Raw genomic sequence first — 10,550 nt, 5'->3', positions numbered from 1 at the left:
GGGTGAGGACTATTTATCTCTGTCCTATTGTATTTCCCATGCTCCAGGTAGAATCCATGCACTGGCCTCCTGCTTGGCTCCAGTCAGGCTCCAGCCTTGATTAATGGCAGCTGGAAACGTCTGCAAGTCTCATTACTGCATGATAAACTACAGCAAAACCAGCAAATGCCTCCAACCCCTTATTACTGGCGGAGTCATAGCTTTTATCACGGTTGCCCTTGTCGCTGCTGACAATGATCACAATGATTATTATTATTAACAAGAATATTGGCATATGTAGTGAACACACCCTACACATCTAGTAAGTAAAGTAAAATAAAATGTATAAAGCAAATGCACACAAAGCAACAAAAATAAAAGGCGGTAAATATTTCATCAAGTGTGCTAAAAAGTGCAATTACTAAAATTTGAAATTATAATTATATTATGTATTTATTTATGAAGGCTGCACATACAGTAGTATGCCGTGAGCCCACCTGCTAAACATTATAAAATAATAGATAGCATCCACCTCTTATATTCCCAGATACTATTGATAATGAGGTCACAGGTCTCAATTACAAAGATAAATGCACTACAGGCACAGCCAGCATGGCCGTCGGACAGCTAGCGGTAAGCAGGAGCAATGGATGGGTAGATGCAGAGGTATGTGCTGTCTCACTGTGGTTGTGAGTGGCACTCACCGGTCGTGAAAGCAGTCTTCTTTATTTGTGTGTTTATACAATGAGTACACAGGGGGCACGCATTGTAATTGTACATATTTATTTATATATATATGTATGTATGTGGTTTTATTTCTGTACAAAGCTTGTTTCTGGTACAATATTTCTGTTCAGAGCTTGCTTCTGGTGCTGTATTTTTGTATAGAACCCTGTTCTGCTACTATATTCTTGTACAGAGCTCAAATTTAGTGCTGTACAGGCGGTCCCCTACTTAAGAACACTCGACTTACACACGACCCCTAGTTACAAACGGACCTCTGGATATGGGTAATTTATTGTACTTTAGTCCTAGGCTACAATGATCAGCTGCAACAGTTATCACAGGTGTCTGTAATGAAGCTTTAGTGTTACTCCTGATTCTTATGACAACACAACATTTTTAAAATCCAATTGTCAAAGAGACCAAAAAAGTTCTGGCTGGGATTACAATGATAAAATATACAGTTCCGACTTACATACAAATTCAACTTAAGAACAAACCTACAGTCCCTATCTTGTATGTAACCCGGGGACTGCTTGTATTCATCTATTTAGCTTGCTTCTGGTGGTATGTGGAGATCCGTTTTTGTGCTGTGTTTGTGTAAGGAGTTTAGTTCTGGTGCTGTTTTTATCTATGGAACATGGCTCGGTGCTATTTGGAGCTCAGTGCTAATGCTGTATTAATCTAGAAGAAGGAAGGATCATGGTCCATAGTAAAGCTACATGCACACTGCACATAATTTTGTACAGGCAGCTCTTCAATCAAACATTTCCTGTGACTGTTGCTAGTTGCATCAGCGCAGAAACTGAGACCACAATGCTGTGCTATCCTCCTAGTAGCCAGAAAATAGGTACTTTTTGATTGAACCCCAGTCTTTAAAAATATAAGTATATTATATGGGTCGCACAGTCATTATTATTTTTTTTAGCCACATATACTACACATTTAGTATGGTGTGCTTTTTTCAATAATTCAATGATTATATTCATGTACTGTTAATATAGCTAGACACAAAGAGAGGAATATAGTGCACACACAAAAGAAATATAACAGTCACAACAAATAGGAAAACGGGAGACATTCTAAAACAGGGGAGACAGAAAAATAGAAAAGGATATAGAGGAATTGGTCAAACAATAGGAAACATTAGCATAAAAACATAGCATGTGTCTTTGTCAAACGCAATGGTCGCTGGTTGTAGGAAGAGGCAGATAGCATTTCAGGTACACATAGGAATGGTACATTTGTGTAGAGTTAGTTTACTACACCAACTCTGGATTGATTAAAGGTCCTTTCAGTCATTGAGCTTTCAGTATTCATGATGTGCATGAAAAATAATCTATTCTAACTTATGGGGCAGTTTATGGGTCTTGCACACCATTGGAGCGTGGTCGGTTTTTCACTTATCAATTACTATAGAAAACATAGGACTCATGCATCAGATTTTTGGATGCGTATGAAGAACAGACGTTTTTGACATGAAAATCAGTTTTTGACATGAAAAACTGGCTCACTAAACAATATCTAACAGAAAACTGATTGAAATCCCATGAGAAATTATCTGTTTTTTTACTGATGAAATTGTGCCAAGTTCCGCAATGCTCGTTTGACACCATTCTTAATAGGGACAGCGCTCAGTTCCGTATTCCCATCTAATAGCTAGATGGATGAGTGTGTATTTAAAAAAAATCTCTCTCATTCTCACTATCCTACTCATAACATCTGATGACTTCATTATTGTTAAAAACAAGAGGAAAAGGAGCCTCGCAAAGCGACAGAGCCTCATTATCCTGAATGTTATCATTGTTTTTTCAGCAAAACCCCTCAGCACAGGTATTAAACAAGATATGTGTCTGCATCAGTGTAGCTACAGCATTCTCAAGGTATGTTTGGTTCATAATGCATGAAATAAAATGGTAGATTTTCTTCTAATGTAACAAGGAAAAGAAATTAACTGAACAGGTTAATCACATTTATTAATCAGGTTTCCCCTTCTTAATCAAATGATCTGGTTCAATCCATGCCTATCACCTATTAAACTTAGAAACTGCACCTAAAACCACATCAAAACTGATTAAAATGCAGGTTTAACATGTGAATGCACCCTCATAGTCCACTGAATTGAAAAGGAGAGTGCGGGGCTTGTAGTACTTTTCTTTACTCATTTTGTTATTTTGTTATATTTTAATGTACAGTAAGGTGAATACTTTGTGGAAACCTTTATATTAAGTTTCTAAAGGTTCCTTATCAAAGGTCCAGCATTCACATACTATAATCGAGCAATGGAAAGAATGTAAATGTGGAAGCCTGTAATTTATCATTTTATTATAGCATTCACATTGCTTCTAAACTTAATAAATGTACAGTAGAAGATATACAGTGCAGCATACTTTTGGGTATAGTCATAGTCATTGGGGGGTATTTATCAGGTCTTATGTACCACATCAGTGGCATAAAAGCCCTGAAATATTTGCAAATACCAGCTTATTTCTAGAACTTACGATTATTTCCCCCTTTCCACCAACTCCACACCAAGGGGGGGGGGGGGTGAAGGATTAGTACGGACGGTGGGGGCCTTGTCCTTGCATCAGTCAAAATCAGTAGGTTAACATATATGTTAGTCCTTTCTCTAGCTTATGTGCCCTGATTGTGGGCCAGTAGACCTGTTGCAGGATCCTGCCTTCTTTAACAACAACTTGCTTCTTTGCACTGCGAATTGCTGATCTAGAATAGCTGGTCCAATTGTTTTGAAATATATTGGTATTAATTAAAGGATGTTTATAAAAGAAATAAAAATGTCAAATAAATGAAATATTTAAACAAAGACAGTAATTGGAACGTGATGTTAAAATTTTTCATTATTATGGAATTTTTTTACATAGCTGTCAAACTACAGAGAAGGGAGATCCTAAGAAAATATTTTATGTGCTCTGTCTGAAAATATATTGGTTTACGTTATGGAACAACAGATCTGTGTGTGAACGTGAGATGGTTAATATGGAGTCTCATCTCCATTTGGTTATTTTTTTGTAAACTTTAGTCTATATTTTAATTATATTAACAGTTCAGAGCAAAATTGTTAATGCATCAAATAATGTAACAGATTAAACAGACATACGAAAGAGAAGTAAAATAATTCTAGAATAAAGCATGAAATAAGTGTGAAACGGGTGTCTGTAATACCAGATTAGAATTTGTATAAAACAGTTATGTCTTCATTCGGTATAACAGGCCATAAAGCCCACACTCTGCATTCCTAAGCCTTATTTCCAGCTTCACTAAATTCCTTACAAAATATCTAGGCTTCCAATTGTTAATATCTTATTCTTTAAAAAATGTGAGACACCCTCGTTCTTACATCGGTCTTTAACACTGGTTCTTCTGTCTTGAGATTAACTGTTCCCAAGATCTGAAAAGAAAAGAAGCTGTTTAAATGGAAAGGGAAAATTCTTGTTCACTGTCAGAAGCTCGGCTTATCACAGCAGCCCCCTATTTTAACTCGATTGCAAACGATATCAGTGATCAAAGGAAAAGAGCCCCTGCAGGAGCTTAGGTGAACAGCATGGCAGCCGCAATTCTTCCTGTTGATCAGAAAGCAGGAAAAGACTTTTGACATGAAAGACAGCTTAACCAGAACATGAATGGCAATAAACCATCTGTAAAGTGCTTAAGGTTGCCCTTGAACTAATGCAAATTGTTCCAAACAATTTTTCCCTTTATTCAGCCTGAAGGTTCCCTGCAGTGTCATTTATTCAGTCACATGCTTACCTACAAAAGCTCTATATAAATACAAGTACAGTGCTCTTGTGTGTGTCTTCAATGCACATTCATTGTATTGTTTATCTTTTAACAGTTATTTTAACTACTCTTGACTATATAAACTTTTGCAAATACATCTAGTTAGTTTCGTGCTGTGGCTTTATGCAACCAAATAGATAAAATGCATTTAAAATGCTAAAATCTAAAACAATATCAAATAGAACAGTTATCAAAGCTATAATTTGTGCTACACTTTTTGATATGTAAACTATTGACTATGTAAACTATATGGCCAAATTTGTAGGTAGAATATGGAAAGTGTTTATATGGTACAGAGAAGCACCCAGGGACATATAATAACAAAACATACAACAAATAATAACAAATAACATAAAATAACAAAAAAGGCTACAAATACTTACTTCTTCATCTTGATCCTGGCACTGTCCGTTGCTAATATTGACACCCCGTAAATCAATTAATGGGGTAACCAAAAAATGTATGACAATTGTATTCCCACATCCAAAAGACTATACTCTATGATTCAATCAAGAAAAAGCAGATGCAATAAGAAAAAATAATGAACTTTATTTAGAAATTCAGCAAATATTAAAAACTGTTAAAAACCCATACTGGGTAACAACCAAAAACTTCCTTACTTGAATCAATTGATGATTAACTTGCTCTAGTCTCTATATTTACAGTATAATACTATCTAATACTATCCAATAGTGGAATTTCTAAATAAAGTTAATTATTTTTCCTCTTCCCATCTGCTTTTTCTTGATTGAATCATAGATTATAGTCTTGACACCCCGTGGTCACCTAGAAAAGAAAGCTGTCCGGCACTCTGGGCTGCTATTTATGCACTCCCACCTGGTGAGGGTGTGCATTATTAGTATAAATATGGGGCTGCAACTGGTGCCAGAAGCGTCTTATAGTAAAGACAGGATGTGAGGAAATATAGGAATATACACGTCCAATGGGGTTCACATGCCAGGTTATGTCTTGTTCATCAGTGAATCAATATCCCCAGTTTCCTTTAGACTTATCCCGAATAACTAAATAAATCTCTGGTAGGCCCCACTTCAAAAACTAAAGAAGGTCTCTAGCTCTGTAGGGGATAGCTATCAACACCTATGTAGCCTTGGCAACTCAAGTAGTTAGAGTTCCCTCCACTTTTAGAGAAATAAAAACTCATGTGCTTCTATGAGAAATTTGTCAGTTATAGACAGTTATGGAGTTATGATCCATCCCAGCCCAATGACAAATGCATAATTAGAATCTGAGTAGCTACAGTAACGCATACCTGTGTCTCAATTTGGTATTGCATCCGTGGACACCGATATATAAATAACTCTCAATGGGAGCATAGTAAATTGGTCATGTCTGGTCCAGGGATTCATCCTGATTCAATGAGACCAGAACCCTGACCCTATGACTTCCTATTGAGAAGCTAGAACTCCTCCAAGGTCCTGGATCTGGTTCAAGGTAGGATAGCTCCTAGAGCCTATGGGTGTAAAGGGGTGTGTTTGCACCTAAAATAATCAGGGCACACCTTGTGTCTATTGTTCTTTCCTAGGAGACATCTTAACATCTAAGGCTGTAGGAGTCATTAAGTGTGGGCATCCATCTCCACTGACGAGCACAATGTAACTCACTGACTGCTGATACTTGTAGCCATACACTTGTAGTTGTATGCTGCTAAACTGTATATTTATCTATTGTGTGTACTGTTTGTCGAGTGTGCCCCTAAAGCAATTAAATATAAAAATGTAACCTTCATTGTTTTTTTTATCTCGATCTATGAATCCCCACATCTGTGTTTGGGTTAAATATATGCTATCCTGAGGTTGTTACAAACCGTGCTTATATCAAACGAGAAGCTGGGGGCAGTTTAACTTACTGATAGGATTCTGTTTCAATGTTGTTAGTGAAAGGGGTCTTTTAGCAATTCAGGGTTCTGGGCGAGTGTTGTGCCATACTGAAGGGTGTGTGCACAACTCTAACTCACTTCCTACGCCTCACAGCAACCATGCATGCAGTCAGTGTCTATAAAGCTACATTTAGACAAACGAGAGAGGAGGAGGGGGTGAGCGCTGATTGCCCCAGCCCCTCTCCATAGAAATGCATGGAACACGGCGCCGTAATACGGGGAAAGATAGGACATGTTCTATCCCTGGGTATGGAATGGTACGGTACCGCACGTGTGTTGCACCATACCACTCCGTAGAGCTCCGTGCGCCCGTGTGAATGTAGCCTCAAAACAGTAAATAATTGACCTTAAAACATTAAACATTAGTTGGTAGACATACTACTTAATGTGCTGTTAAACATTTGGGCACAAAATGGGGGCACTACATATGGAGTCTTATTATAGAGAACAATTTGTGATCACTTCATTTTTTTATTAACATTTGAATGATTTTTTTTAGGGGTACACCATGCCTCTAGAACACTGTATTACAAAATTGCAAAAAAATCCTGATGATCACAATAATAGAACAGCGATGACTGTAGCACAGAGAAATATAACTAAAGGTTACAACAGTCACCAATCAGTAGGAAGTGTACAGGCATCTGCTTTGAATGACTTCAGTTCATCTGCAGCCACAGGACATCACTAGTCTCTTACACTGATGTGGTGTGATTTTGGTCCACTCCTCTTCCAGTCTCTTCCACAGTTCTGTGACTGTTATGGGTTTCTTGGCCACTATGTCACCAAGAATTTCCCAGAGGATTTCTGTTGAGTTTAGATCAGGACTCTGGGCTTGCCATTTCATTGTTTCAATGTTTTCTATTTCAAGGGACTGCTTTACCCGTTTTGCAGTGTGGCATGGGGCATTGAGTGATGCAAGGAAAGAACCACATGTTTTTGAAGAAAGTTTTGATACATACTTCTTGTTTACTTTGCCCTGTAGCACTATGAGGGTCCAACTCTTGCTGCAGAAAACATTCCCCAAACCATGACACTTCCTCCAACCCCTTTCATTGACTTCTTTACACGGTTTGTCTCCACTGTTTCCCCAGCTTGTTGACAAACATTATGTTTCCTATCAAACCTAAATAAATTAAACTTGCTTTCATCATTAAAATGAACGTTGGACAACTTCTCTGTCCACACAACATGCTCCTCAGCAAAGGTGAATCTAGCTTTTTGATTCGTTATGCTAATGAGATGCTTGGTCACTGCATAGTGGGCTTTCAGTTCAGAGGAATCCAATATATACAAGTACATGACAGTATGTGGAGGAAAAGTAGAAAAACACAAGTGGTCTAGGACGACGGGATCTTCAACTTCCCTTTAAATAACACTTCTATGAACCGTGTCCAAATATATATATATATATAAACTTTCTTTTACTTTAAGTTTTATCCATAAACAATTCCAGCATTAATACAAATATGGCAACAACACTTTCTGTAGTAATATTCACATAGTATGGCTTGTAATTCTTTGGACCTTAGACAACGTGAGTATATTCAATATGTAACAGTCGATTTGATTCATCGTCAGTGTGGCATTATTCCAAAGCAGAAATCACTCACGTGTTTGATATTGGGCAGAAACTCTTACTCCTTTAGACGCCTCGTATGCAATGTGAACTACATGTCTTTCAGTTCAGAAGCTCTTAAATGTTGAGACACTGTATGACAAGAAAGATCCTTACCCTGTTCAGTGATGAACTGGCGATAAATTCCAGTTCCAGGGTTGTAATGATTACCCATGGAGATTATCCTGCCCTCTCTTGCATTTGTCTACCAAGGGAGACCAGCCTCCTTGGGGAACTTGGATGGGTTTGTGATATTGTAAAGATGCAATATTCAAGAAATCACAGACTTGGAACAACCATCTTCTCTTGCTGTGGCTGAAAGGGTTACCTCTTTGGCATTCCTGTGGACAACCTGCTGCCGGAAGGATTCAATCACTTTCGATTGGCACAACATTTATGCAAAGTCAATAAAAACTGGCAAGTTAGGCTTCCTATTAAATAGGGCTTGTCAGATAATTATTGAAAATAGCACCAGGTGCCCGTTAAAGAGCAATAACTTGCAATTATCTGAAAGTGTACTCTAATTTTGATCAGTATTCTTTTATAATTACTGTATGTCAATTACAATTTTCTGTGCTTCAGAATATATATAATTTATGAACTAAGCTTAAAATGTTGCTATTTTACTTATGTGTAGTCGTATTCACATCGGACTACACAATGACCTTGACATTTAAGAAATTGTGTGCTGTTCTCTAATTTTGATCTAGAGTGTGAATAAATAATTGGTTGCTTTTTAGTTATATTTTTTTTTGAGGTTGTCCAGTGATTTTTACCATAGGCAGCATAAGGACTTCCAAGACCACTAAGCTTTCCTATAATGGTGATTGTCGGCAAAGTTTCTGAGCTCCAAGCGGACTGAATTGAAGTGGATCTCAAACGGAATCAGCATCACAGTGCAGTATTAAAATAAAATACTGATTTATTTTGTTGCTTTATTTTGTTCGGTCCGAGTCCGAAGGTCCGAGTCCCGGACCGAAACGCGCAGCAACGAAATAATTCAGTATCTTATTTTAATAGTACACCGTGATACTGATTCCGTTTGAGCGCCACTTCAACTCACTCCGCTTGGAGCTCAGATACTTTGCCGACTATACATCACTGACTGTCAGACTACTCCTGGGCTGAAAAAGGTAGAATGTAGACGGGCTCCAGGAATTTCTTTTTACATTCACATTTATCTGTGCCACAAGGTGAGCACCTTATTGTATCATTACACCCATTGTGTTCCAAACAATATCACACGAGGAGAGCACTTCTCTCTCTTCTGACTATTACCGGAGCTCTAGAGGCTAAAGGTCGGCTGACCCCCTAGTCACCGGTCTCTCCCAGGTTGTTTGCTACAATGGTGATTGGAAATGTAGTACCCTGTAGCTTACTTACAACCACATAACATCAATTTTATCTCTGAAAGGGTTAAGAGACAAAACCAATCAGAGCTATTATGGCTATTACCTGTGTTCCCATAAAAAATATACGGCCATAAAAACTCACATGAGAGAATCCTTTGTTATGATCTTATTCTGAGGGATGTCTTTGTCAAATCTTGCTCCTGAAGCAATAATACTTCAGATGCAAGCTGCTCTGCTCACAGGAAATGTCCATAGAGCTCTCATCTGACAAATGCCAGCATGTTTAGACGATATACAAAATCTTCCATATTACCATATTTAGCCATGGTCTTCCTTATAGTCTTAGAGGTCATGAACTTAGAGTTCAATTCAAAAACAACACAGCATTACCACTATACAGTACATCTTAAGATGTGAAGGGATAGGATCACTGATGCAGTTAGTGGGTGATCTAAGGAAAGAAGGCTTGACACCTCTTCTTCCTTGACTTTAAGGAAAAGAGTGAACAAGGTGAGGTAGTCAAGGGTGTAAGTAGGTAAGAGAGTAAGGCTTCCTGCACATGAACGTGCCCATTCTAGACTGCGAAAATCATACATTTTGTTCAGTTTATCAGGGCTGATTTTAATCAGTCTGGCATTTTTCACATAGCTTGAACTATGAACTATGGCCTATGAGTGATTTGTGTAAAATGGTTCTGATATTATGATATGCTCTATTTTTCAGAGGAACAATAAAAATAGTGGCGGTGGACACCATGTAGATTCAGTAAAAAGTATTGCATGTCCCATCAGTTTAAATGCACCTTTCTGCAGTCTCTGTAAATTTGCAGTCCTCTCTGTGCTCCCACATTCTACTCTGCATGGATCTTCTAAGTAATCTGAAACCTAAATGATCTTCTTTCGGTCTTGACAATGAGAAGGAACTCAGCAGACGTTTTTCAAATTAAGAAGGTAGGTAGGACCAATGCACGTGGATCACTTTTCACTGATGAGATATATTAGGGCGTTTCTTGCAATCGACTATGCTATTGATTCATGCAAACTTTCTTGAAAAGTTAGTGACCTCTTTAGGTAATGCTTTACCTGGGCATTTGTGGCTGGGGACGTTTTATAACAAATACCATGGTGGTTGAATGTCTTTCTGAGACTTTCTTTTTGGATCTGTTAAATATACATGCAAGTAT

This window comes from Engystomops pustulosus, chromosome 1 (assembly GCF_040894005.1).
Source record: "Engystomops pustulosus chromosome 1, aEngPut4.maternal, whole genome shotgun sequence".
Classification (NCBI taxonomy): Eukaryota; Metazoa; Chordata; class Amphibia; order Anura; family Leptodactylidae; genus Engystomops; species Engystomops pustulosus.
This window is presented reverse-complemented; position numbering follows the sequence as displayed.